The sequence below is a fragment of the Taeniopygia guttata genome, chromosome 1 (assembly GCF_048771995.1).
Source record: "Taeniopygia guttata chromosome 1, bTaeGut7.mat, whole genome shotgun sequence".
In the NCBI taxonomy this organism is placed as follows: Eukaryota; Metazoa; Chordata; class Aves; order Passeriformes; family Estrildidae; genus Taeniopygia; species Taeniopygia guttata.
In genome coordinates this window covers 18,070,721-18,081,548 of record NC_133024.1, presented here as the reverse complement: position 1 = coordinate 18,081,548, position 10,828 = coordinate 18,070,721, and the positions used below count along the sequence as shown (strand labels likewise).

Here is a 10,828-nt window from a genome sequence, read left to right as displayed (position 1 = left end):
ATTTCTTGTTGCTGGTCCAGCTGGAGGAGCGCTCGGTGCCCATCCGGCTCCCTGAGGATGCTCAGGGATGTCCTGCATGGCTCCTGGTGACATTGCCCGGCAGCAAAGCCTCTGTTAGAGACCCCGAATTTCCAGCGAGCGCTGAGCAGAGAGCGTGCATAAAGGTGAATATAAGAGGGCGCCACTTTCTCTTGATGCTTGGCAAATAAATTAATTCACAAAAAGAGTAATTCAGGGAAAAGAGGTGTGTGTGGGGGGGAATCAATCATCTCGTTGCTTTTCTACTGAAACTCTCATCCACGTCCTGTCTGTTCCCCGCCCGGAAAACTGGGCATGGAGGAGTTGCAGTCGGCATGTGAGCCTTGCTCTGGGAAAGGGCTGCTGGAGCAATTCCTGGTGTGGAAGCTGTGAAATTTCACCCCTGGTGAGATGGAAATAGGGATTCTCCAGCCAGGAAAAACCTGGCTGTGTTGAACTGGCCGTGCTTTGGGATTTTAGGGCTGGGTCCTTACAGCCACTCTTGTTGTGTGTAATCCTGTTGGCTTAAGGGTTATTTTGGGGCTGGAGAGGGATTAGGGATAGATGACAGGAACAGGCAGAGCCATGCTGCATGTGAAATTTAAAAAATAATGAATTACGGTTCTCTTTGCTGGCTCTTTGTCCTGTTGGGAAGGAGCCCATACAGATTTTTCTCCATTAGAAAGTTACACTGTACACAAAGAACGTTAAATCCAGGGTGCTGGAGTCTCCTCAGGATGCTCCAGCTGCCAGGAAATTAGATTGCTGCTGATTAGCAAGTACAAGTCAGAGTGGTGCTGCTTCTTAAAGAGCTTTTTTGGGGTTTCGATCACCCAGCCCCATGCAGGATAACAGCCCTCTCCTTTCTTTCCCCCTTACAGATTGCCAGTTTACACTTGGCATGTGTGGCTGGGGAAAAGCTGAGGTAAATGGATTTCCTGCCTTGCATTTTGTCTGGCATGTCCATTTTCCTCATCAGATTGCTATGGAAAATAGCCCATTAATTCATTAGCCAGCCTTTATCCACCTGAGCAGTGATGCATCCTGACTCCTTAAAGCCTGTTATTTTAACATACCCTCCTCTGCCAAGCTTTGAAACATCTTCACGCTGATATCCCAGCAATCTGGAGCTGCAGAATATTTCTCTGTGATTGAGGAGGTGCTTCTTCAGAGGCAAGCTCTGCTCTGAGGGCAGAGTTAATTTTAGAGTGGGTGTCTCTGTCAAGCTGTACTTTTTTTATGAAATGAGCTTGTTCTGCTTGTTACACTTTTCCCAGCGATGAATTCAGCAAAGCACGACTGGTGTTTGTCTTGGAAAGAAAATGAGTCTTGGTCGGATCTATTGATTTGGTGTCAGGTTGTAGATTCAGAAACTGCTGGCTCGGAATTAATGATAAAGGGTTTGGTTTTTAGCAAGGCAATGAATTGCTTTATAAACCAGGGAGGTTATAATGAGACACAGAACCAGCTGTGAAGGGACAACCCTTTGTTGTACTTTTACCCAGTAACTGTGAACCCAGGTGTATTTGATCTCAAGTAACTGCCTTAAAATCACCATGCCAAAATCAGTATATTTAGGGATGTCTTTTTGTGGGTTTTTAAATGGCTTTAACATGTGTGTTGGAGTAACTCACAGGTGCAAGTACTGTTGTAGGTGGAGGTTAAAGATGCAGGGAGCAGGTGGCTCCTTCACCCTGATTTGTGTTAGAGGCACTTTGATGCTCACAGGTGGTGGAAGTTAGGTCTGGGTGCCCTTTAACCAGACACACCTGGGAGGAATATTGTCCTTTGACTTGCTCTGTGAGGCTTCTCGAGGGTGAAGATAAAAGGCAATGGTTGTACCTTTGAAATACTCCTGGTGCAGCTCTAGGCTTGTGTGGGAAGGTGGGGCTGGACGTGGAGGGGCACTTAGGGCTCCTCCTGAAAGCAGCTTTCCTACAGACACAGTGAGGTAGGAACACGCTTCCCTTGGAGTCTGCAGTGCTGGTTTCAAAGTCCCTTTTCCTGAGATGATGCACCCGCAGAGGTTGTGCTCCCATCCCTGAGATGCTTTGTGCCTTCACGTGATATTTGTGGGATGGTTTGGCCTGGAAGGGACATTAAAGCTCCTGCAGTTCCAACCCCTGAGATGAAGAGATGGGATCCACCTGGTAGCCACTTTGCTTCATTAGGCTGCAGCTGCTGCTAATTAGGCTCCAACGAGCTCAAATAGGGGTATTTCATCTTGTCCTGAACCCCAGTCCTGCTGCTGGTGTAGGGAGGCTGTGGCTGTTGTGGGGTAAGTGGTGTCTCACCTTCTCTAGTCAATGCAGAGTGTTTGCTCAGGGCTCCCCAAAATCCTTGTTCTGGGCTGGGTGTGAGGCTGAGCAGTCCCCTGTGCTCAGGAGAGGGCAGTGTCACACCAAGGAGCCCGTTCCTTGCCCGTGCTGAGGAGCAGAAGCAGCTGCCACCTCCTCCAGAGGGGTTCTGCACCAGGGTGGGTTTAGGAGCCAGGCACCTCATCCTCCTCCCTTCTTCCCACATGAAATATTCCCCCTCCAGCTCTGCTCTAGGTACCTAACAACCCTTTGCAGGAACATTCTGAGTATGCTGCTGGGAAAAGGGATTTAAAAGACTTTATGGCAGTTGCTTTTGCCTGCCAGCCCCTCTATACACAGTGATTAGATACAGCTACTTTAGTGCATGTCTTGACTTTAACAAAAAAAAAAAAAAAAAATTAGCTGCACATTGGTGTTTGGCTTTGCTGCTTTTTCCTCTTTAGCAAACCACTGTGTTCTCCCCACTTCCTCCAACAGTACCCACAGATACTGGCAGGACAACTGCCTGAATATTTGGTGCAGTAGTCTGTCATTGCTCAATAGCCTGACAAACAACAACAAAAAAGTTGTATTTTTTTAAATATGTAATTAAATATTTGTAGAAGATTTCTGGCAAGGAGTGGTTTCAAGGTACAGAGTGTTTCCTTGAAGGGTGATCAAACAAGGAGCTTCTGGGGTGACAACTGGGAAGTTTTTGTGCCAGTGCCTCCATGCATTCCATGTTTCCACATTTGGAATTCATTTCAGGTTGGGATTGAGCTCTGTTGTTATTTTGTTCTCCTGGTCCTTGGGGTGGGATTGGTCCTGATGATGAAAAACGAAGATGAAACATGTTTCTTTTTGTGACTATTTGGTGTGTGTGTGACTCTTGATCTGGTTTAATTTCTTTTTTTCCCCTGCTGGATGAAGGGTGAACTGGAGATAGGAGAGGGGGGAAATTGCACCTTTCCTGGGGTGCTGCACAAGTCTGGGCACCAGCTCTGTCCCCATCTGTGCAGAGCCCTGCTGGTGGTTAATGTCTTCCTTGGAAAGAGCCTGGACTGGTTTTAGTGTAATTCCTTAGTCATGACAGACCTGAACCCTCCTGCCCTCTCTGTGTGTGTTGGAGCCACACTTTCCATGTGGAGCTTGGGGTCCTGGATCCTGGAGGTAATGGACTGTAAGTTTATTCTCTTCTTGGCTTGGAATACTCAGAAGAATCTGTTTCACTTTCAGAGTTTTGCCACGTGGTGCTGTGCCAAAGCAGCTTTTTCTCTCCCACTTTCTCCCTTAGCTGTTGGCTTGCCTTTATTTATTTATTTGTTTTAAATCCTGCTGTTTCTCTTAAAATGCTGCTGAAAACTTGTAAAACCTTTTCATAGATGTCTGGCCCCTGTGTTTTGCTTCCCTTTCCTCCTCGCTGAGGTGAAATGAAACTTGTCCCTCCCCCAGCCCGAGGTGAAATGCACAGGGCAGAAATATTCTGGTCCTTGGCTGTTTTTAGCTGTGCTGAGTTTCAGGCTCACGTTTGTCCAGGGAAAGCGGTTTGTGTGTGACTGAAATAGTCCAAGGTGAAACCCAGAGTTTCCTCTAATAGATATTTTTGGGTGTAGCCTTTAAAAAAATGTAATGGACTGGCTGTACCCTTCAACATCCACATGTTCTCTTGAGCCACTCTAGGAGATTATATTTGGGCCACTTAGCTGGTATTGATGAATCTCTTGAGCTGACAGTCACCTAATCATAAATCAAGTCAAAAATCAAGTTAGTGTTCTGAAGAATTACAGCAAAAAAAAAATGCATTAAATTTTCTGACTTGGAGCAGTTGGGAATTGGCACCTGACTTGACAGGGGATGCTCGGAGTGTTCCACAAGATTCTTGGGAAGCAGGGCTAATCCTGAGCAGGGCACTTAAGAGCTTGGAGAGGATTTGAGGCTCAAGGCTGGCTTGCTGTCCTGTGAAATTGCCCTGGACCTTGCCAGAAGGGAGGTACCTGTCCCTTGAGGTGGGTGTCCCTCTGTGTGACCCCATCTCAGCCCCCTGTGCTGACTGCAGGGCTCTTGTCTGAGTACAACCTTGGGGAATGGGGATAAAACTGGGATCTATATCCCCAGTGCTTCCCCAAGGGGCAGGACAGGGCTGGGGGCTTCCCAGGTTACAGCTTAAACCCAGTCCCCAGGACGAATAGAGAGCGCTTAGGTTTGTTTACAGGGATTTACCACCATGCTGAGGGCACTCTGTGATATTTGGGTTGTCTGTTGTCTGATTTTCTTGTCTGGATTGGCTTTTTTTTTTTTTTTTTTTTTTTTTTTTTTTTTTTTTTTGTCAAGTGATAATTAATGCTTTCCCTGGGATTAAAATATTTCCTGCATGTCCCAGCTGCTGGTGTAGGGAAAGAGTTATCCAACCCCTTGACCTTTCTCAGAGGAAGAAAATGCTCTTTTGGAGAAGGTGGGAAGTGTTCAGATCCAGGGTGTCTCTCTCTTCCCAACTACTTTGAGCAACCTGGGCTAGTGGAAGGTGTCCCTGCCCATGGAAAAAGATGACTTTTAAGACCCCTTCCAACCCAAACCCTTCTGTGATGATTCTGTAATTCTCCTTTCTTGCATGAAGCAGCCCCCTAATGAAATTATTCTTCAAGGCTGTCAGGTAGCTGATGGTTTTTAGGCAGTTTCCTGATTAGCAGTGATTGTTTGCAGGTATTGTGGGAATTTTGGTATCCATCTGCCTACTAATTATTCAGGAATCTTGTCAGAGAGAGTTGAAACTGTCAGTCAGTCCTGCTGCAGTTTGAAACCCAGCAAAGAGGCAGCTCCTGGGTGTCGTTTCAGGTGTCCATGAGTGATTTGCTCTCTTCCTCTCAAGCATTTTGGGCTTGGATTTCTCCATCATGGTTGATCTTAGAGATCTGCACAGAAATAGTGCCTGAACAGTCCTTGAGATCTTTGCATTTGGGGTATTTGGGAGCCCTGGAGTTCATCAAGCCAAGAGGTGAGATGAGACCTTCTCAAACACATATTTTTAGACGTGTTCCTGTTCACATGCAAATTACGTGCATCATGAAGGATTGCTCTGCACTTGGGACACTAGATTTGCAATCCCTGTTTTCCAGCTCTTAGATACCAAAATGCCTGACAAAAATACAGATATTGCTGTCTCCTTTTTCCCTGTGCCCTGGAGCTGGGGACTGGGAGCTCCCACACTACTTGCTGTGTTGCATTTGATGCTTTGTGAATACAGAGTGGTGGCAGGCTCTTGGTTTTGGGGTGATTTCCCCTCCCTGCGTGGGCTTTGGCATCTCTTGGTGGTGGCTGACAGCTTGTAAGATCATCTTCTGCTTTCCTGCTCCTGGCTGGATGCTGGAGGCAGGATCTGCTTTCAGAATGAAGCAGCTCAGCTCCTCTTTAGCTGTGAGTTAATCACTCAAAGGCAGAGTGCTTGCAGCCCTCATTAAAAGCCTGATTTAAAGTGCAAGGTTGACAGCAAGGCTGGAGATACTTTCCCTTATCACAACCGCTCCCTAATCTGTCTCCTCCTCGTAGGGACGTGTTTGTTTTGGGGTTTTTGTGATTTGCATCTCCAGGCTGCTGCTCTGAGGGAGCTGTGTGCTAAAGGAATGTGGTGTGAGGCAGCTGTAGATGTTGAAATGTCTCTGTGGTGGGAGTGAGCGTGCTCTGGTGTGCCTGATGCTGACAGGGACAGCCCTTTGTGCCTCACAAGGTCACTCGGCTGCGTGTTCCCAAAACACAAACCCTGCCAGGGCTCCTGGGACAGCTCTGCCTTGCCAAGAGAAATAAAACTGCCTGTGGGATTCCAGGGATGCAGCTGCTGGCCCTGAAAGCCAGGAGGGGGTGTAGAAGGGGATTGTCCTTCCCTGGCCGTGTACCTGGGCAGGTTCCAGCTCCAAACCTTGTCCTGTGCTTTGCTGAGCCCCGGGAGCTGCAGGGAATCGTTCTGCAGGGGTTCTGTGAAGGGCATCTCTGCTTTAGTGATGCTGGTGCCCTGTCCAGTGTCACCTGGGGTGGGGGGTGGCTCCTTTGGGTGGTCCCTGCTGGTGAGAGGTGTGAGGAGGGAGGTTGGCTTGTTCATAGCAAGATTGGCTTGGACCTGGGAGCTGCTGCTGGGCTGGAAAGCCCTCCTGGGGCTGATCTGGTTGATATCACGAACAGCCCAGTGTTCCAGTGGGAATGTGGCTCAGGAGGGAAGCTTGGGGCTTGTTGGGAAGCTCTAACCCGGTGCCCAGACTTTCAGAGCTGCCCTGTAATGAGCAGGTACAGATCCACTTCTAACAGTACAATAAACTTAAATTTTTGAGTCCTCTATGTTTCTGAAAGGGTCAGCTCACTCTGTTGAACCCCTTCTGTCATGAGAATCCTTAGATACAAATTCCTGGGGTAATTGGTTATGTTGAGCTCTATTGGACCCGTGAGGAAATCACTTTGCTCTCTTGGCTTCTTCTCTCCCAGTTCAGGGGAAATAATGGCTTTTTCCTCATTTCCTTGAACTTTGGAGCCCCTCTGCAGGGCTCCGTGGAGGGACAGCTCTGAAGGACTGGCTTGAAGCCTGCTCTGCTCCTCTCCTGGAGCAGTTTGGGGGCTGGATGTGGAGCTGTGGGAGGAACAGGGGCAGATGAGGCCAAAGGGGTCAAAAACCCCAATGTGTCTGCTCCAGTTTCTGCACCTTCCCAGGCATTTTGTGCCTCCCCTTATCTGGGCTGATATTTGCAGTGCTGATAAGAGAGGGTCTGTAACAAGTGTGCTGTGCCACAGATAAAACCTGCAGTGCGTAAGAGCTGTTCCAGCTCGGGCTTATCAGCACTATTAAACCTGAATATCAGCAGGCCTTCGGGGATGAGGCTGCCCTGGCTCCCTTAGCACAGAACATCCAAGCAGGAATTGTGCTGGGAGTGCTGCTGCTCTGTAAGTCCCCCTCCAATGTGCTTTTCTATTTTTTAATCTAAATTTTTGGATCTAGGTTTGTGAACTGAAAGGTTTCAGATCCAATTCTGGGATCTGGGTTTGTGGGTCTGAAAGGCAGCTGCCTGGTGGTTGTGTTGGGGGTATTGAGGTTGGTGGCTGCTCTCAACGTGGATTGAACAGGATGGATGGAGGTGCTCCATCTCCAAAAAGAGTTGGGGATGTGGCACCTGGGGACATGGTTTAGTGCTGGATCCAGCAAAGTCAAGTTACTGGTTGGACTTGAAGATCTTGGAGGTATTTTCCAAACTTAAGTTTGCTGTGAGTTAAATTTAGGGATTCTTGCATCTCTCTGGGCTGCACTTTGCCCAGAGGAAGAAATCCTGGAGTTTTTGTGTAGCCATTGAACACCAGTGCAGGGAGCATGGATTTCCTGCATCACCTTGGTGCTCCCTCAGGGCTCTGACCTCTGTAGGGGTGGGAAAATGTTGTATTGAAGCTGCCAAAGGATGAAGTGGTGGAGAATTGATTGGCCTTGGACACTTGCAGGGATTCAGGGACAGCCACAGCTTCTCTGGGTACTTGTGCCAGGGGGCCTGCCCACCCTCCCAGGGAATGATTCCTTCCCAAAATGCCATCCATCCCTGCCCTCTAGCAGTGGGAAGCCATTCCCTGTGTCCTGTCCCTCTTAAAGCCACGCTCCAGGCTTTAGGCTGCCTGAGCTGGGCTTAATCCAAGGAAAATCGGCCTGGCTGGAGCTGTTGGAGGAGATGGGTTTGGATAAAAGTGGGAGCAAATGCTGGTTGCTGTTCCCTGCTGCTGTGCCCAAGGTCAGCCTGACCGTGCAACTCCCAAATTGTTCCCAATTTTTGCAGCCAGCAGTTGCTGCTGCTCAGCTGTGTGGGCAGCTAATGGGGTTTATCAGCCTCTGGTGCTTCTGCCTGGGCTCTGTCAGAGCAACCTAAACCCAAAAAGCCAGAGCTGAAGGAAGTGGGAGCAGGAGTTCCTGGGGCTATGCAATTCCAATGGCTGACCTAGCAAAGCCATCTGATTTCTCCCAGACTTGATCTGCTGATTGTGATTTCTGGCTTGACTGTAAAACTGGGGAGAAGGAGCATCCTTGGTGCTTCTTACAGCTCCATCCCCTCAGGCTTGAGGCACTGACAGATTTCCCTGGTTTAAAAGCCACAGTCAGGAAACACAAAGCAGCTTTTGGAGGGAAGGGGTTGCAGGGGCTTCAAATCTCCTTTTAACATGGAGAGCTGCAAAGTGGATCCCTGACCCAATTACTCCTTTTTAGGAGGGGTTTGCTGGAAACTTCAAGCTGGAAGTGAAATACAACTGTGGGGCAGCCTGGAGTCTGTCTTCTCCTGCTTGCTTTTCTCCGGCCACCTTAAAACTTATTGCTGTGTTTCAGCATTGCCTGAAGTTTATGAGATATTCTGTCCCCAGACTGGCCACACTTAGTGACTGACCCCATATGTTTGATTCCAAAAGGCTGTTAAATTTTTTTCTTGTTTTTGTTTTTGGGTAGGATTTTTTTTCTGTGAAGGAATGTATGAAATAAATACTGCCTAAAAGACTTGTGGCTGTCAGCTCTTGGACAGGGCTGTGAGGAAAACCCTGTTCTGTCTCATGCCCCATCAGGTTTAATGCTTGCTAAATGGCAGAGCTGTCGAGAACAAGCACTGGAGCTGGTATTAGAAAAATAAATATTGCTGCAAGTGGCTGAGCTTAGAAATAAATTGTGCTGTGAGTGGATATACATGGACTGCTGAGGTGTCTGGATTCCCCCCAGGGCTCACTGCCAGGTGGGAGGCTTGGGAATTTGGGAAGGCAGCCTGTGGGGAAAGTCCTGTGTCCCAGCTGAAATAAATCCTCTCCCTGCCATGCAACATGAGGGCTGTATTTAAATATTTTTCTTGCTCTAGAGCTGAAACCATTTGTAGAGTCTGGTATTTTCATTTTGGTCATCATTTACAAATGTGACTAAAAGAGAAAAAAAGTTTTTGCTGCTTGTCTGGCTTTTAGAGAACTCTAAAATGATAAAAAATCAAATTAAGACCGGTCTGCCATGGTCATCCTGGAGCTCTGGAGGTTTTGCTCTTGCTGGTGCCATCTCCCTCCTGTTTCTCCATGGGAACAGGGAAGGACTGAGCTTTTTATCCTGCCTTATAAATGGAGGAACACTGGAGCACCACAAAGAAATAATGTGTTGGTTATTTGTCCTCAGATAATGTGACATAACTTAGGATGACGCTCTGATGATGACTCTGAAAGGAAAGGTGTCAGATATTGAAAAGATTTGGGATCATCCCTCTTTTCCTTGTAGCCATCAGTGGTTTTGGCCAAGAAAATAGGTGTATTTTCTAGCAACTTAAAGATGAAAATGAAGGACATGGCATTGCCTCAGTGGGGCAAGGTGAGGGTGTGAACACTTGGATACTGTGGATAGGCAGACATGCGGATTGATTTCTTCCTTGAGGTTTGTTCCCATTATTCCACCTTTGTGGGTGCTGCTCTTTGCCTTCTGATAGAACCTCTTTGACTGTCTGGTTTTTAGGGGGTGCTGCAGGCTGAGGTGGGAGAGAGGGTCTGAAAAATGCTGCGTGGGAGCCTTTGCCTGGCTCCAGCATTTTACTACAGAATTTTTTCACTGCTTTAATTGTAGCCTCTGCTTAATGTCACTCTTTGTCATGAGCAGTGACACAGGTCCTCTGAGGAAATGGAATGGGACAATGCAATCTGTAGTAGTTTTCCTCCTTCCTTCTTCCTTTCTAGCAGTTTTTCTCCAGTGCAAAAGCCAAAGGACGAGCCCTTGTTTTGTGACTATTTATTATTTATTTCCCTGCTGTGATGGATGTTCAGCAGATACCAGAAATACCTTCAGCTTTGGGCACTACCTGCCCAAAATAGCTCTGGGAGCTCTGCAGGGGGTGGCGTTTGGCACAGGGCTCTGCCTGGTTTAGCCTGAGCCAACAATCCCAGCTCACGGAGCATCTTTGGGAGTGCCAGGGTGTGAAGGTGGCAATGGGAAAACTCTGCTGCTTGCAGCAGTGACACAGGGAACGCTTCAGCACCTGTGGGATGCTCCCCTGAGCGTTGTTTGTATTCATCCTGGTGGCTGAGGGCACTTTGGTGCCCTGGGGTTGGCCTGGGAGGGTAACAGAGCTCTCCAGACCCACTCAACTCCCTGCTTGTAGTGACTGAGGGGTGTGGAGGAGGCATTTAACCCATGGATAAATGGGATAGAGTAAAATCCTGGGCTTATGGGGCTGGGTGGAGGTGTCTGAGCTATTTTTGGCCACTTTTTCCTGAGAGCCATTGGCACGTGGAGGTGTCTGGCAGCTGAGCCCGCCTCTGCTGCTCCCCCAGCCCTGGTTCCCAAACTCTGGGGGTGGCTCTGTGAACGAGTTGGGAGCAGGGGATGTGTTGGCTCCTCGCTTTCCATCTGGAAGTGGCACTTTCCCCCGAGGGGGTGGCAGTGGGGGGAGATCCGCTGGTTCCCAGGAATAACCTCCCTCTGGGGGTGGGACAGCATGGGGGTTGTTCCAATGGCATCACTCAGCTCTCTGAAACACTGCTGGCAAAAATCT

The 10,828-nt window shown here is 48.4% G+C and overlaps 1 protein-coding gene across 3 annotated transcripts in view; it reads left to right on the top strand.

Moving 5' to 3' along the window:
* The window catches only part of GDPD5 (glycerophosphodiester phosphodiesterase domain containing 5), a 106,438-nt gene that overhangs the window by 721 nt on the left and 94,889 nt on the right, over positions 1-10,828 (top strand). Inside the window, exon 1 of one of the 3 annotated variants that reach the window (XM_072924101.1) lies at positions 7,121-7,235. The exons of the other annotated variants lie outside the window; for them this stretch is intronic. The gene's annotated coding sequence lies outside the window, so the exon portion shown is untranslated. Of the gene's footprint in view, positions 1-7,120; positions 7,236-10,828 lie in introns of those variants that run through there. 3 annotated transcript variants of the gene reach the window in all.